Genomic DNA, 16207 nt, shown 5'->3' with positions numbered 1-16207 from the left:
AACTCACAATCGAGTTCACACTGGTGAAAAACCGTATCAATGTGAAATTTGTAGTAAGCAATTTAGTAAAAAAAGTAGTTTAAAAATTTACTTGAAAGTTCACAATGATGAAAACTCGCATAAATGTGAAATATGTAGTAAACACTTTAGTTCACTAGATAAAAGATACTCATAAAAGAATTCACACTGGTGAAAAACCTTATAAATGTGAAATATGTAGCAAGCAATTTACTCAAAAAAGTAGCTTAAAAATTCACATGCAAGTTCACACTGGTGAAAACTCATATAAATGTGAAATTTGTAGTAAGCAATGTACTCAAGAAAGTAGTTTAAAATATCACAATCGAGTTCACACTGGTGAAAAACCTTATAAATGTGAAATTTGTATTAAGCAATTTAGTAAAAAAAGTAATTTAAAAATGCACATTTGAGTTCACACTGATGAGAAACAGGATAAATGTGAAATGTGTAGTAAGCACTTTAATTCACTATGGTTTATTTTTTAACCAGGAGGAGTAAACTAAAAAGACAGATTCACACCCAACAAAGTCATGAGAAAAATCACCAAATACATCTTCTTTTTTGGTTGATCATGTCGCCCTTTGACGGTTATCCATAAATATTATATTATACTAATACGTCGCTAAAGAGTTCTGAAAACAACTGCTTTTTATATAAAAGCAGATAAAAATCTAAAAAATAAGGAAAAACACAGAAACACAAAAAGCGCGATATAACTTAATTAACCTATGAAATGTCAATAATGTCAAAATTTGATAAATGTCATTAGTGTCAAAATTTTATAAGATTGGAGTAAACTTGCGTGCGGTTGAACCAATTACAAACAAGCTGTCTAATCGTCGGTCTCAGTGGAGGTTGATCTTCAGTAATATAAACACCAATAGCACTTAGATATTTTATTGATAGCGGTAGCCACTAGGGTAGTTACCCCGAGAGAACGTTGAGTACTGATGTGTGGCTTGTACGCGACTTAGTTGAAGACTCTATGATGCTACATATTGAATGTATGTAGGAATGAAGTTAAAGGCACATCTTGCCTGGTTGAATTGATTCTTGAGAATGATTCTAAAATGTATTTTCTCTTGTTGGCAACATGAATTGGGTCATAGCTCACACGACAAAAAGAACAAAGGTTTTACTTTGTCAGCTAAATTATTGTCCATTGCCAAAATATTGTTTATAAATTGCTACAATTAAACAAATTAAATAACCCGCACATGTTTGAATATAATATCAAATTGGTTGATGTGATATACGCGGTGATAAAAATGTACTGTTCAATACCGGATATTAATTCTGGATATTTGGTATTGGACATACTGCCCGGCGGCAAATCTGGACCAAGCGTCAGTACTGCAACGTTTACATTTATAACATAAAAGGTTAATGTAATGTGTGATGAAAAGACACTAGTCTTTGAACAACTTATCACTTCTCCAACTGCAACACCTTAGGTAATATCAAAGTTAAGTCTGAATCAGAATTTAAATCAACAACATTCAAGTCAAAGTTTAGGTTAGGTAAGGGTAAATGAAAAGGTATTGAGTGGGATAGATATTTCAATGTGTTAAGTATTGTATTATAATTGTATTCTCTTATTATTATTATCGAATTGTATTATTAGTTATTTTATTATTAATATTATGGATCGTGCGACTAGCTCTCGGACTATTTTTATATCCTGATATGCTTCGCCGTTGTGTTTAATTGTATTGTATTTCATCCAACCGACTCTGCTAGTATTTGCTGTTCTTGCAGAATCTCGATATTTATGTTTTGTAACATACTCGGTTTGTATTACCTCATATATGTAGGTTAATAAAGTTATTAATGATTTTTATTATTAGAGCATTATGTTTAAGTGTTTATGAATTAATTATATTGTCTTATTCTTTTGTTCTGACCATAACTGAAGTATTAGGTTATCAACCCTGTAGTTGTGTACAAGAGTTGTATAAGTTTTGTAGAAAAGTGTAAAATAAAGTGTAAATAAAATCTGCTGTAAGTAGATTCCTTGGGGCGGGGCAAAAAAATCCCTCCATTTGCAGCTTTATAGCTGATTTCCAAAAAAAAATTAAATATCCTAATTCCATAATTCCTCGTTCCGTTTGCTTATTTCTCCATTATGTAAACAGTCTATTGTCGTGCTCTAGCAACCGAGTGGGATTCGAATTACCACCCTAGGCTTCCTCTTAGCATCGTCTCACACACGACGTAGTTTTCAACCCTTAGGTCAATCCCTATTTAGTTTGCATACATTCCCGAAAAATTTGCATCAGGCACCGAATTTTCCTGTTGCTCACGGTGGTTGTAAGTCACCCGAGTCCATTGTTTGCTTCTACTTTGTTGAGCTTGCTGTGCTCATCTGTTTCTCTGTTTTCTAGTTTTATTATGATAAGTTCTTCTTTCATATGTTTCATGTTTCTTCGTATGTGTATAGTTTACATAATGATTTCTCCTCGTATAATTTTCTATTTCGTATTTTCTATTTTTATCCTCATAAGTGTTCTTCTTGTTTTCGTTTGTGTTCCTGTAAGTTTGATCTCGATACGTCCTCATATCACGACGTCCATTTTCTTTTGTGTTTCTGTAACTTTTATCACGGTACATCTTCGACCCGTGTGGTTCGTTTTATTTTGAATTTCTGTGATCACGATACGTCCTCGTGTCACGTCTTCTATTTTCTTTTGCGTTAGTTTTGTCACGTTTTTCCTTGGCGTTTCTGTAAGTTTTGTCACGGCACATATTCGTGTCGTTTTTCCTTTGTTGTTAGTACTATTGCAGGTTTTGTTTTTGTATTTTCCTCTTCTTTTTGAGTTATTTTTGTAATCTTCCTGTGTTACATTGTTTCCTTCTTTCCGTCGATCGACGTTTTGTACTGTTTTGTGTTTGTATTTGTGTCCGTTTGGTACACCTCTTCTGCTCCTTTACACCTACTGTCCTTCGGCATCTGCGGGAGTCTTTTGTTTTGTAATGTATTTGTGTCCGTTTGGTACACCTCTTCTGCTCCTTTATACCTACTGTCCTTCGGTATCTGCGGGAGTCTTTTGTTTTGTGTTTGGACGAGTGTTTCGTCACTCTTTGCCCATGTAATTGCCCCTGATAGGAGCTGAATTGTACTGTATTGTACGATAGTCATAGTATTATGATCTGTTTGTTGAGGATTGGATTCCTTTCTTTGTGTCGTTCCTGACATTATCCATCCAAGTTTCGTGTTTTGAGTGAGTAGGCCGTTACTTAATCGGTCGATACTCTCCATCAATATGTAACTGTATTCTTTAGTAGTACTAACGCCTCTGTTTTCCTTATAATGCTTCCATGGTTTCAATTTTCTTTTTATTTATTTTTTGAAATAAATGATAAATGTACCGTATTCCCGGCAGTGGACGTGTTAACTTTGTCGTTGTTTTTATTTTCTCTATATGTTCTTTTAACTCCGACTGCAGTTCTTCATCCTCCTGCAAATCTTGTTCATTTTCTTGCCGTAATAATTCCTCGATTCTTTGTTTTCTTTTTATTTTATTTCCGAAGTTATAATTTTATAATTTTTCCGTATAGCGATATTATACGCCTTTTCCTGGCCGTGACCGCGTTAAACTTGGTGTTTTTGTTTATTTTCAACGACAATTGCACTCAATTTATTTATAAATAAATGTATAATACGATAATTAATTACGAACATCTGATGTACCTGTTATGTAAAAGTAATATGATACTGTTTCACCTTGCAGATATAAATAAATTATTTGAGGTAGGTCTATACAAAGAAATTCTAGATTCTATGCAATACTTTATTCCAATCCTTGATCGATTCTAAATGACATCTAGTAAATATAGTCGGTTCGCTAAACTCAGACGCAACTGGCTAGATATTTTAGTCGATATTTTTTTTGTTTTTTGCCAATTTTGCAAAAATTGGCAAAATTACTAAATATTTAGTGATTATTAACTATTTAAAAATTATTTTTTGCCAATTTTGCTAAAATTGGCAAAATTACCGACTAAAATATCTAGAAAGTTGCGTCTGAGTTTAGCGAACAGACTATATGACTTATTCGTTTATATGTTATGTACGAGGATTTTGACTGTAAATTTGTAAAACTGGGTAATTGAATATATGAAGTTACGAATAAAGATATATTAATGAAACTGTTTGTTGCAATGTTCAGTAAAATTGTGAAGTGTACTCGTTTATTGACCAACCTTTTCGAAATAAGAATAATTATAATGATAAGTTTAGATTGCAATGTTGACTGATCAAATATATTCAGGGTGAAATCTTTCATTAATAATAGTTCGATAATTTATGTGTACTTAAATAACTTAGATTTAAATGTAGAAAATTGTATAAAGTGGAACTTTTATTCTTTGATTTTATTATTCAATTTGCAGTACGTTCAATGTTGGAGAAGATGTAATTTATTCAAAAACGTACAGTTTGTTTCCGTTTCTGGACGTTGTGTCGCTCCTCTCGTTGTGGTTTCTTGCTCTGGATGCTTTGCGGCTCTCCTGCTTGTAGTTTCTTTTGCGGATGCTCTGCGGCTCTCCTGCTTGTAGTTTCTTTTGCGGATGCTCTGCGGCTCCCCTGCTTGTAGTTTCTTTTGCGGATGCTCTGCGGCTCTCCTGCTTGTAGTTTCTTTTGCGGATGCTCTGCGGCTCCCCTGCTTGTAGTTTCTTTTGCGGATGCTCTGCGGCTCCCCTGCTTGTAGTTTCTTTTGCGGATGCTCTGCGACTCCCCTGCTTGTAGTCTCTTTTGCGGATGCTCTACGACTCCCCTGCTTGTAGTTTCTTTTGCGGATGCTCTGCGGCTCCCCTGCTTGTAGTTTCTTTTGCGGATGCTCTGCGGCTCCCCTGCTTGTAGTTTCTTTTGCGGATGCTCTGCGGCTCTCCTGCTTGTAGTTTCTTTTGCGGATGCTCTGCGGCTCTCCTGCTTGTAGTTTCTTTTGCGGATGCTCTGCGGCTCCCCTGCTTGTAGTTTCTTTTGCGGATGCTCTGCGGCTCCCCTGCTTGTAGTTTCTTTTGCGGATGCTCTGCGACTCCCCTGCTTGTAGTTTCTTTTGCGGATGCTCTGCGGCTCCCCTGCTTGTAGTTTCTTTTGCGGATGCTCTGCGGCTCTCCTGCTTGTAGTTTCTTTTGCGGATGCTCTGTTGATCCCTTGTTCGTTGTTTCTGTTCTCCCGGGCCTAGTGTCGTCTATCTGCTACTGGGTTCCTAGGTGTGGCCTGTAGTTGTAGGTTTATCGAGTCTTGTTACTGTCTCGATGTCTTCTTTTGCTCAGTAAGGACCATGTCTAATCACTACCACACGTTAACCCCGAGAGCCCTTAAGTGGCCCGAAGGAGTGAAGTTACAGGCACATCATGCTTGGTTGAAGTGATTCTTGAGAATGATTCTAAAATGTATTCTCTCTTGTTGGCAACATGAATTGGGTCATAGCCTACACGACAAAAAGAACAAAGGTTTTACTTTGTCAGCTAAATTAATGTCCATTGCCAAAATATTGTTTTTAAATTGCTACAATTAAACAAATTAAATAACCCGCACATGTTTGAATTTAATAACAAATTGTTTGATATGATATACGGGGTGATAAAAATATACCGTTCAATCTTCTTCTTAAGGTGCCGAGACCGCTTGTCGATCGTTGGCTCTCATGTTGCCCAGCATATTAACAATCACTGTCTTATTTACAGCCGCACGAAATAGTTCAGTGCTAGTTTTCCCAAACCATTGGCGTAGGTTTTTAAGCCAAGAAGTTGTACGGCGGCCCATACTTCTTTTTCCCATTATTTTACCTTGCATGACAAGGTCAAGTATGTCATATTTTTCTGGGTGACGCATTATATGACCAAAGTATTCCAATTTGCAACTTTTAACCGTGTTCACTACTTCGCAACTTCTATTCAAACGTTGCAAAGCCCTTTCGTTTGGGACTCTTTCTACCCAACTGATCTTCAGAATAAGGCGGTAGACCCACATCTCAAATGCTTCTAGGTTTTTTAAAAGCGATTCTGTCAGGGTCCATGCTTCAATCCCGTAAAGAATTGAAGCTGGACTGTTCAGTATCGGATATTAATTCTGAATATTTGGTATTGGACACAAGCATTACAGCGCGGTAAATTTGAATCCCTCCTCTTGGTTTAAAAACGAACCATAGATAATTTAAATAGTCATAGGAAAGTTCACTCTGGTCAACATCCATATAAATGTGAAATATGTAGTAAGCAGTTTATTACAAGAAGTAATTTAAATACGCATAAAAGAATTCACACTGGTGAAAAACCATATAAACGTGAAATATGTACAAGTTGTAGTTACTCAAGAAAGTAGTTTAAAATATCACAATCGTGTTCACACTGGTAAACACCTATATAAATGTGAAATTTGTAGTAAGCACTTGAATTCGTTAGATAATTTAAATAGTCACATGAAAGTTCACATTGGTGAAAAACCGTATAAATATGAAATATGTAGTAAGCAGTTTGCTCACATGAGTAATTTAAATCGGCATATGAAAGTTCACACTGGCGAAAAACCTTATAAATGTGGACTTTTTAGTAAGCAATTTGCTCAAAACAGTACTTTAAAGTTCACATCCGCAAAAGTATGAAATTTGTAATAAGCAATTTACTCAAAAAAGTAGTTTAAAATAATATCACATGCAAGTTTACTGAAGTGTTGGTCTATTAGCCCTTAAACGCCCAACCTTATGTAAGTTCCATGTATGCCCAAGGATGGGTAAAAAATGTCCATCTCGAAAATGGCTAATATATTTATTGAGAGTTGTTGCAAATGTTAGAAATGGATTAAATTTAAAAATATTATGCTTAGTAAACACAGAATCTTCTAAAATATTAATATAACCGATGTACAAACCTTACAACAAAATTACGATGTGCATAAAAATTAAAATACTAGTAAAAGTAAATTCAGATTTGCCGATTTTCTCCACATTCTTTCTTTCAGCCTCTTTAGTGTGGAGGATAATTATGTCGATTATGTAATTATACCTCGATAATTATGTGGATGAGAGAAAAATTCTTAGAAAGATTTTTGGGGCAGTAAATGAAAATGGGCTATGGCGTCGAAGATACAACTTTGAACTGTATCAGTTATACCGATCAGTTACACCGATCCAGATATTGTGAAATTCGTTAAAGTGCAGAGACTTAGATGGGCTGGGCACATTGCTAGGATGTCAGATCACGAATACATTAAGAGATTAAGATTTTCAAAACCAGAGGGCACAAGAAGTAGAGGACGACCACGAAGAAGATGGATTGATGATGTGGAAGAAGACCTAAAGATTGTAGGGGTCAGAAGATGGAGGGAAGTTGCCAGGAATCGACAGGAGTGGCGACTTCTTTGCTAGCAGGCCAAGATCCACAACGGATTGTCGAGCCAATTATGATGATGATGATGATGAATTATGTGGATTATGTTCTTGCCAACGAGAATTTATATAGAAACCTTTAGTAAAAGGTTAAATGACAAGTTTTACAAGGGTGGACATTTTGTGTCCACTCATATTTAACTCAAGATATTAGTTTTATTTTCAAAAATATCGGTACATCCAAATTAAAATTCGATAAAGCGTTGTCGTTTTAACAATAAATAATTTTTGAAAAATTTCGGAACATTTAATACATATGTTACAAGGGAATACGCATTAGGTGGACATTTTTTACCCACCGTTGGGCGTTTAAGGGTTAATGTGAAAGTTGTGGTTAACAGTTCACTTGAAATTATAGTTTATTTGAACGTATTAAAGTTCCGACTGGAAAATAAACTTTAAGATTAACATGCATAATGTATGTATATACAGTAGAACGTCGATAATCCTGACGTCAATAATCCGGATTTGTATCTAGCAAAAATATCGTGATTCTTTTAAAACAAATTAAAAACTTCGCTGCGAAAAAACGAACCTCTACCGCAAGTCAAAAACCTTTTACACATTTTTTTAAACCTCAAATAGTGTCTAATGTCAAAAATTAATAACCATTTTCAATTTCGTTGCAACACGAAACTACAGCCGCATCATATTCTAGTTCAATCAGAGAGTGCAGCAAGCACCTCTACCGGTTTAGAAACTTATTAGTCTCTCATCAGGAGGCACATATGCTGCTCTCTCTCTGATCCAACTAGGACAAACGCCGGCGTGCAGCCACGAATTGCAACGAACGAAATGACAGGGATGCCCTAGCGGCAACTGCTAGCAAAAGACTAAGTTTTCAATCTAATAGCACACAAAATAACACGATGGGACGTGAATTATAATCTGTAAAATTCCCTCATCTTCCTTAATCTCAGCATCCGTTATGGCTTGCAAATTTTAGAAGCCTCGGAGGTGTAACCAGAGAAGGTTCCCATTGTTTTCGTTCTGGTAGGATATGGAGTAACAGTTTGGTGGTATTTTGTGTGCTATTAGATTGAAAACTTAATCTTTTGCTAGCAGTTGCCGCTAGGGCATCCCTGCCATTTCGTTCGTTGCAATTCATGACTGCACGCCAAGGTTTGTCCTGGTTGGATCAGACAGAGCAGCATATGTGCCTCCTGATGAGACACTAATAAGTTTCGAAACCTGTAGAGGTGCTTGCTGCACTCTCTGATTGAACTAGAATATGATGCGGCTGTACTTTCGTGTTGCAACGAAATTGAAAATGGTTATTCATTTTTGATTTACATGTTTACTCTTATTGGAATACGAAAGGAACCATTCTCGTTGGAACTTTACCGCGTTGAGCAGATGGGACGTGAATTATAAATTGTAAAATTCCCTCATCTTCCTTAGTCAGCATCCGTTATGGCTTGCAAATTTTAGAAGCCTCGGAGTTGTAACCAGAGAAGGTTCCCATTGTTTTCGATCTGGTAGGATAGGGAGTAACATTTTGGTGTTATTTTGTGTGCTATTAGATTGAAAACTTAGTCTTTTCTTTTGTCTTCTAGTGTCTAATGTTTTTACTGTACTTACACATGTTGCTATAAATAAATTACAATACAGTGTTTGAACATAAAAAAATGTTTTGATTAACTTCACCTCTAGACACTTGACTGTATAAGAGAAAATATGAAATTTTAAAATGTTCAATATATAAATGTGTAGACTGGCCTTTTTTTAGGTAATTTCGATAATCCGGATAATTTGATAATCCGGTTGGGGTCCGATCCCAATTAATCCGGATTATTGACATTCTACTGTGTGTATGTAGGATTCGTTAAAAACACTCGTAATAAAAGTCTGTATGATGCTTAGCAGTTTTAATTAATAAAATAGACAACTAAATTATAGATACTGATAAGTTAACGAAATGTAATAAAAGTGATTATGTGAAATTAAAGCGACCACGATTTACGTGTTCTTACAAATGAAAATAAGTTTTCGATACTGCAATATGGACTTGAAAGCTGGACATTGAAGCAAGAACACATAAATAAGCTACAGTCCTTTGAAATGTGGTGTTACAGGAGGATGTTTAGAATAGCATGGACACAAAAAAAAACTAACACAGAAGTATTGCGAGAAATGGACAAAGAATACGATATTATAAACACAATAAAAATAAGAAAGTTACAATATCTGGGAAACGTAATGAGGGGACAACGATATGAACTGCTAAGACTGATCATACAGGGAAAGGTAAGAGTAGGAAGAAGGAGAGTGTCATGGTTGAAGAATTTAAGCGACTGGTTTAAATGCAGTTCTATAGAAGTCTTCAGAGCAACGGTAATTAGGGTAAAGATAGTGATGATGATATCCAACCTCCGATTTGGAGACGGTATTTAAAGAAGAAGACAAAAGAAAATGTATTTGGAAATAAATGCGTTTACTTAATATGAACAGTTTGTCAATATATAAGTATGTATTAAAGCGTCTCTTTAATTCGCCGCTTTTTGATTATCCCAAACACACGTCCGTTCGATTCTAGATTTTGATTTGCGTCTCAAAAGTTGAATTATTGCATTCGCGGTCATCATCATGCAACCTCTTCTGTCCACTGCTGGACATAGGTCTCTCCCATTTTTCGCCACTCTCGACGATTATGTGCGTCTTGTTGCCATTTTTTGGATATTCGTTTAATGTCGTCCATCCAGCGTGTTGGTGGTCGTCCTCTACTGCGTTTGTCTTCTCTTGGGCGCCAGTCAATTAGTTTTTTTTACCGCTTTCGCGGTAATTTCCCTTAAATAAAGCAGTCTGTTAAATAGGGTGTTTGATTCAGAGTTGTGACTGCATAGCTCCAATGAGAGGCAGAAATAGCTATCTGGAGATGGTGGTCCAACTCTGAATCAAATAAAAACAAAAACTGTCTTTCGCCTTTTTCATCTTTACTCAGATTTTTGTGTACTTGAAACTGTCTTTCGGTCTTTTTCCTAGACGAAAAGAAAGTAGATACGTGACCGTGTCCTTTCTTCTACATTCGTCGCCTCCTTGCTTATAAATTTTAAAAACCGAGATTCAGGATGCAGCCATAAAGCAGTTTCTTTTAAGGAAAAGTCTTAGATTTGAAACATTGTTTATTTGTATTTCAATTATTTTAATTGTAGTAAACTTTGTATCTGAGATTTTTCGTCTTCCTCATTTTAGATGAATACCACTTTGAAAGCAGTTGTTGGCAAGGATCCGTATTACAGTTGAGTCCGCGAGTCTTTACCCGTGCGTCATCATTTAAAGCATACGGAATAAGTCGGAAATTTACTAAACGCAAAGGCAAGTGTTATTCCGATCACGGGTTATAGTATAAAATTTGACGTTATCAAATAAATAGAATGTCAAATTTAAAGTTTTGCTTTAAAATTCTGGTGCATAATTACAGCTACATTTGAAGTAGCTTAATAAATTATTTTATTATCATTGATTAATAAATAAATAAACAATTTATAAAAGAATTCAATAACATATTTTTTTTGTTATTTTATTCACTTTGGCGGAACCTTAAACACAAGCATTCAACTGTGTCAACAATGAGGTTAGCTTTGTACGTTGTCAAAATTTATCGTAAAATAACATAAACTTATTACAAAATTTCTAACTCCAATATAAAATTAGTTGTGAAAACAACTGTTTGTATACTATAAAAAACTTCAAAATGCAAAAATTCGACAAAATAACAGCAAAAAATTCAACAAACTGACAGCCACAAAAGTAAACAAACCAAAACGTCAGAAATTGTACTTAAAATATGTGAAGACATCCCCAATCTTCTTTCTTTGTACCCATCTCTTTTCAATGCACTGAGTACTGAGTCTAAAATCGTTCATAAAAATAACATGTGTTTTTACTTAATAACAGACGGCAGCTGGTTTGTCATTAATTTCATGCGTGGAAGAGAATGATGCTAAATAAAAAGTATGTGTTTTATCTCGCCAGGTATTAATGACGCACGGGTAAAGATTCGCGGACGAAAGTAATTTAAATGCTCATAAAGGAGGTCACACTCACACTGGTGAAAAGCCTAATAAATGTGAAATTTGTATTAAGCAGTTTACTGAAAAATCAACTATAAGTAATCATATGAGAGTTCACACTGCCCAAGTAGCACAATAAAAACATTTTAGTTTTTATTTAAGGTTTATAAAGGTTTTATTGTAGTAAATAAGATAATGGTTTTAAAGTTACCTTGTAGATATACCTACTGCCAGAACTTTAAAAACTAATCAGTTTTATGAAGAACTTCCGGACTCTTCGGTTTTATGAGGTTCTAGTTTGTGACCTTTTAGTTTTATTGTAGTTTTAAAGATTCTTCTAAAGGCCGCGTCTCACCATCAAATAATTTGATCAAACAGTTTGAGCAAACTCCGGAAGTACATCAAAGTGACGTCACAATTGCAGTTTTTTTGAAATTCTAAAAATCTGTGCTCTCACTATCAGTCTAGTTTGATCAAATTTTTTGTATTGAGTTGTCTAACTTGTTTGTACTTTATTTAAAATTAAAATTTTTCATTATTATCCACAATGAACACTCAGGATGTGACGTCACTGTCACTTTCAGTTTGATCAAATTATTTGATGGTGGGACGCGGCCTTAATATGACTAATAAAACCTATTATTCAACCTACTTGATCTCAAGACTATTATGTCAGTAAATCATATGCATTAAAACTATTTTTTTAGTTTTCTTTAAAGTTGCTTTCTTACAAGCAATTGGTAGGCTATATTAAAATCGAATGGTCTTAACTGAATCAATTTGGTTATTGTAATGGATTGGCCATAAGTAATTATAATCCCCACTCGCGACGTTCATGTGTATTTATTGGATTTATATCACTTGGAAAAAATCTGTCAGCTGTCAATTTATTATAGGTTAAATGATGAAAGATAATAATCATAGAGTTATATATTAGCATAGAAAGAGTGTCATTCAGAGCGAAGTGACGACACCATCTTTTTTATTTGGATTAGTGCTGTTTCACTCTTACGCATAGTAAAGCTGCTACAGTTGTACTCCTCTTCCGTGCCTATATTCACACTGAATGTCATCATAGATTTTCGATACAATGTGCTAGAAAGAGATGCAGCAAACAAGGGCCCTGATTACGTACACTCGATACGCATCGTATCCGCCATGTTTACCGTAGGGAGTGATTACAAAACCTCTTTCCCTACGTTGTCGATGCGAGTCAACTCGAAGGCACTGCTCGATACCTACGACCCTGTCGAGTTGCCAACTCGAACTATCTATCTCTCTCTGATAGATCGCTGATCTCCTATAAAGCTTTCTCTCTTGCCGGTCCAAGTATAAAAATTAAGAAAAGTGAATACATAATGACATAACCTACTTACTTCATACTTTGATTTTTTCAATTTAAAAATAATGTAAATCGTTAATCAAACGATATTTAGATTATACGGTTTTGATAATAATTCTCATGTTTTGAACATTAAAAAAATATATTGTTTAAATCTCCCAGTGAGGTGTTATTACACTCATTACACGGACAGAAGTTCTCTAATACATACTTATTCCTATTTTAAAAATATGTGAAGGAAAGCTCAGACAGAATTCGATGAAGTGAATAGGTAGTTAGCAGTGACCATTACGACCTTTAGTAATATTTTTATATAACGTCTCCCATCTTTCCCTGGCCATTTAATCTTTAATAACGGTAAAAAATCATAATCTTAATTTCTACTCAAGTTCGAAAATCATATATTTATATATCTAGGTACAGGTTCACTGTATCATCCTTAGAATATAAAATAAACGTTTATAACAATTAAGTATGTAATAAAAACTTTATTTTATATTCTATTGTAATAATTATTGAGGTTAATGAGAGAAATTCCTTGACATATAACGTGCACATCATTCCATTTGTTCGAAATATTATCCCGTAGGTTCAAAAATACGAAAATTGCCGATGATTTTCTGACAGTCTACTCGAACCCAGTTCGTAATCACTTTTTGGCTTCGATGCGTATTCGCATCGAGTTTGCCTACGGTTCGTTTTGCGATCTCGCATCGAGTGTTCGTAATCCCGCTGCAGTCCATGAGGTCTTGTCGTCAGCACCGAACAACCCGAAGGCACAGTCGACTCGACGGGAAAAGTTCGCGCACCTGTTTGCGCACGGCTGGCGGCCATTTTTTCGGTCCACAGGTCCGCTGCTGACACGATCAATTTGTGATTGTTGTTGTCAGATCACGCTTGTTTCGGGGTTACTTTGATTTTGTGTTGTTCTGTTCGGAGATTTTGTTTTTGTGCATTGTGCAATAATAATTATGGATATGGACAAAAAGAAAGGCAGTTCGAATTTAATCTGTGCAGCGATCCACTGTAAAAACACGGTATCAAGTTTTTTTCCGTTTTCCAAAAGACGAATCAAGGTAAGCATTTTTAAATTCACAATGTTTTTATAAATGTGTATGTACTTAAATGGGTAGGTAGTAGGTACTTGAAAATTTGGTGTTAACTATGAAATTTTACCTAATCAATTATTTTCAATGGGAAATAAGCCACAATTTTACCAAAAAAATGATTTTATTAACGTTTCGACGCCCAAGTCAGGTGTTATTGTCAAAATACAAAATAATTCTTGTTTTCAATCATTGAAAATAGTTCATTATAAAAATGCCACAAGGAAATAGCTTCAGAACAAAACTTTACCTATATATGTATACAGGGTGTCCAGAAACTCTACCGACAAACGAAGACAGGAGACTCCTCATATAATTTTAAGACATTTAAACCCAATTCATCTAGTCCGAAAATGCTTCCTAAGGGAGCTAGAGCTCTTTGAAGATGGCGTCTTGTAATTAGTTTTTCTTAGATACCTCCAGAGCCCTTGTATTTAGAAAAACAAAAATTGGTACACACATTTATCTTCCAAAGATGCATCGATTTCATTCATCGTGAATTTCTAGTACCGGTCATAGGCGTCCGTTATGGGTAGGGCAACGGTTATTTTATCGCATAACTTTTTTATCTTTAACTTTTAAGCATTTTTGATATTGGATTATTATACTGTGAGATATTCTAGTACTAAAAGGTGCTCTTGATTTAAGTCCGTAGGACACGCCGTTTTCTATAAAAATCGATTTGAAAATTTTTCGTCTTTTAAATTTGAAAAAAAAACTGCAAAAAAGTTTAAAAAAAAACAGTGTATTTTACTAACTTATACCAAGAGCAACTTTTAGTACTAGAATAGCTCATAATTTAATAATCTAAAGTCACAAATTCTTAAAAATTAAAGGCAAAAAAGTTATGCGATAAAATAACTCTTGACCTACCCAAAACGGACGCATATGACCGGTACTACAAATTCGCAATTAATGAAATCGATTCATCTCTGGAATATAAATAAACGTACCAATTTTTGTTTTTCTAACTTTTTTTTTTAATTTTTTTTGGAAATTCAAGAAACGAAAAATTTTGAAATCGATTTTTTTAGAAAACCGTCTGTTCTACCGACTTAAAGGAAGAGTATCTTTTAGTACTAGGATACCTCATAATTTAATAATCCAGTGTCAAAAATGCTTCAAAGTTAAAGACATAAAAGTTATCCGATAAAATAACCGTTGCCCTACCCAAAACGGACGCCTATGACCGGTACTAAAAGTTCACAATAAATGTAATCGATTTATCTCTGAAAGATAAATATGCGTACCAATTCTCATGTTTCTAAATGAGAGCGTTCTGGCGTTATTTAAGAAAAACTAATTATAAGACGCCATATTTAAAGAGCTCTAGCCCTCTTAGGAAGCATTTTCGGACTAGAAGAATTAAGTTAAAATGTCTTAAATTTATCTGAGGAATCTCCTGTCTTCGTTTGTCGGTAGAGTTTTTGGACACCCTGTATATAAAATATTGTTGAAAACGTACTTATACATACTTTGTTATTGTAGAGCTTGGAACTCCTATGTTTTGTACAAAAAAATTACAGAAATAGAGGTAAAATACATAGAATACAGAGAAGCTCTTATTAGATCGCTATTAGGTCACGATATATTTTTTAATTAAAATTATATGTTAAATAAGTTTAAAGTAAATAAATTTTATTTGATACACTTATTTGAAAAATCAACACCGGTGCTGCAACATCTATTTGCCTGATTCTAATTCATTTCGAAAGTCGCAATTTCATTTCGACACCGCCATGACAGCCGGAGAGTATAGCGATTCTTGGGGATATTAACCTTATGTTGAGACTGCTCAGAATTTGGGTTGGCGCTTCGGTTTCTTGGATTTTGTTGATAGTCTGGGAAAATTATCGAAAAAATACCATTTTTGGGAAAAATTATTTACCAGCTATTTTATTGCTAAAATCGAATCTTAAGATTGCATATTTTATATTAGTAATATGGGGTATGACAAGTCCGCAAAAAGTGTGTTATTTTATTTATAAACAAATTAGCACTCCTAAATCTTCTTTTTTTTTTTTCAATTAGTGGTCTGTAACTCCTATAATTTTTCCTTTGAGCCAAAAACACTCAAATAAAAATTCACCGTAATTTAGTTCTGCACAAAGTTATTTTTTTTCCGATTTCCTTCAACAAAAATTTTACTCAGAAAATCCGAGTTTTCCCAAAGAATCTGCCATTTTCAATTAAAATTTTAGGGAAGTATACCTAATTATTTATCAATAATTAAATAATTGAAGACATGAAAGATTTATTATAGTAGATTATACAGAGGGGCTAAATTATGGAATAAATTCATTTCTTTAAAACGGACGATTTTGGAGCAAAATC

At 34.5% G+C, this 16207-nt stretch overlaps 1 protein-coding gene and 2 long non-coding RNA genes across 6 annotated transcripts in view; 2 read left to right on the top strand and 1 right to left on the bottom strand.

Annotated features, from left to right (window-relative positions):
• LOC126886330 (zinc finger protein 665-like) overlaps nt 1–16207 on the top strand; it is a 368013-nt gene that overhangs the window by 73199 nt on the left and 278607 nt on the right. The gene's annotated exons all lie outside the window — the stretch shown is intronic.
• LOC126887372 (uncharacterized) overlaps nt 1–16207 on the bottom strand; it is a 125033-nt gene that overhangs the window by 28528 nt on the left and 80298 nt on the right. The window lies entirely within an intron of this gene.
• Nucleotides 42–9270, top strand: LOC126887373 (uncharacterized). The gene is made up of 2 exons (XR_007699035.1): nt 42–1153; nt 5479–9270. It is a non-coding gene; the product is annotated as an uncharacterized LOC126887373 (long non-coding RNA).

The sequence above is a fragment of the Diabrotica virgifera genome, chromosome 6 (assembly GCF_917563875.1).
Source record: "Diabrotica virgifera virgifera chromosome 6, PGI_DIABVI_V3a".
Lineage (NCBI taxonomy): Eukaryota > Metazoa > Arthropoda > Insecta > Coleoptera > Chrysomelidae > Diabrotica > Diabrotica virgifera.
This window is presented reverse-complemented; position numbering and strand designations above follow the sequence as displayed.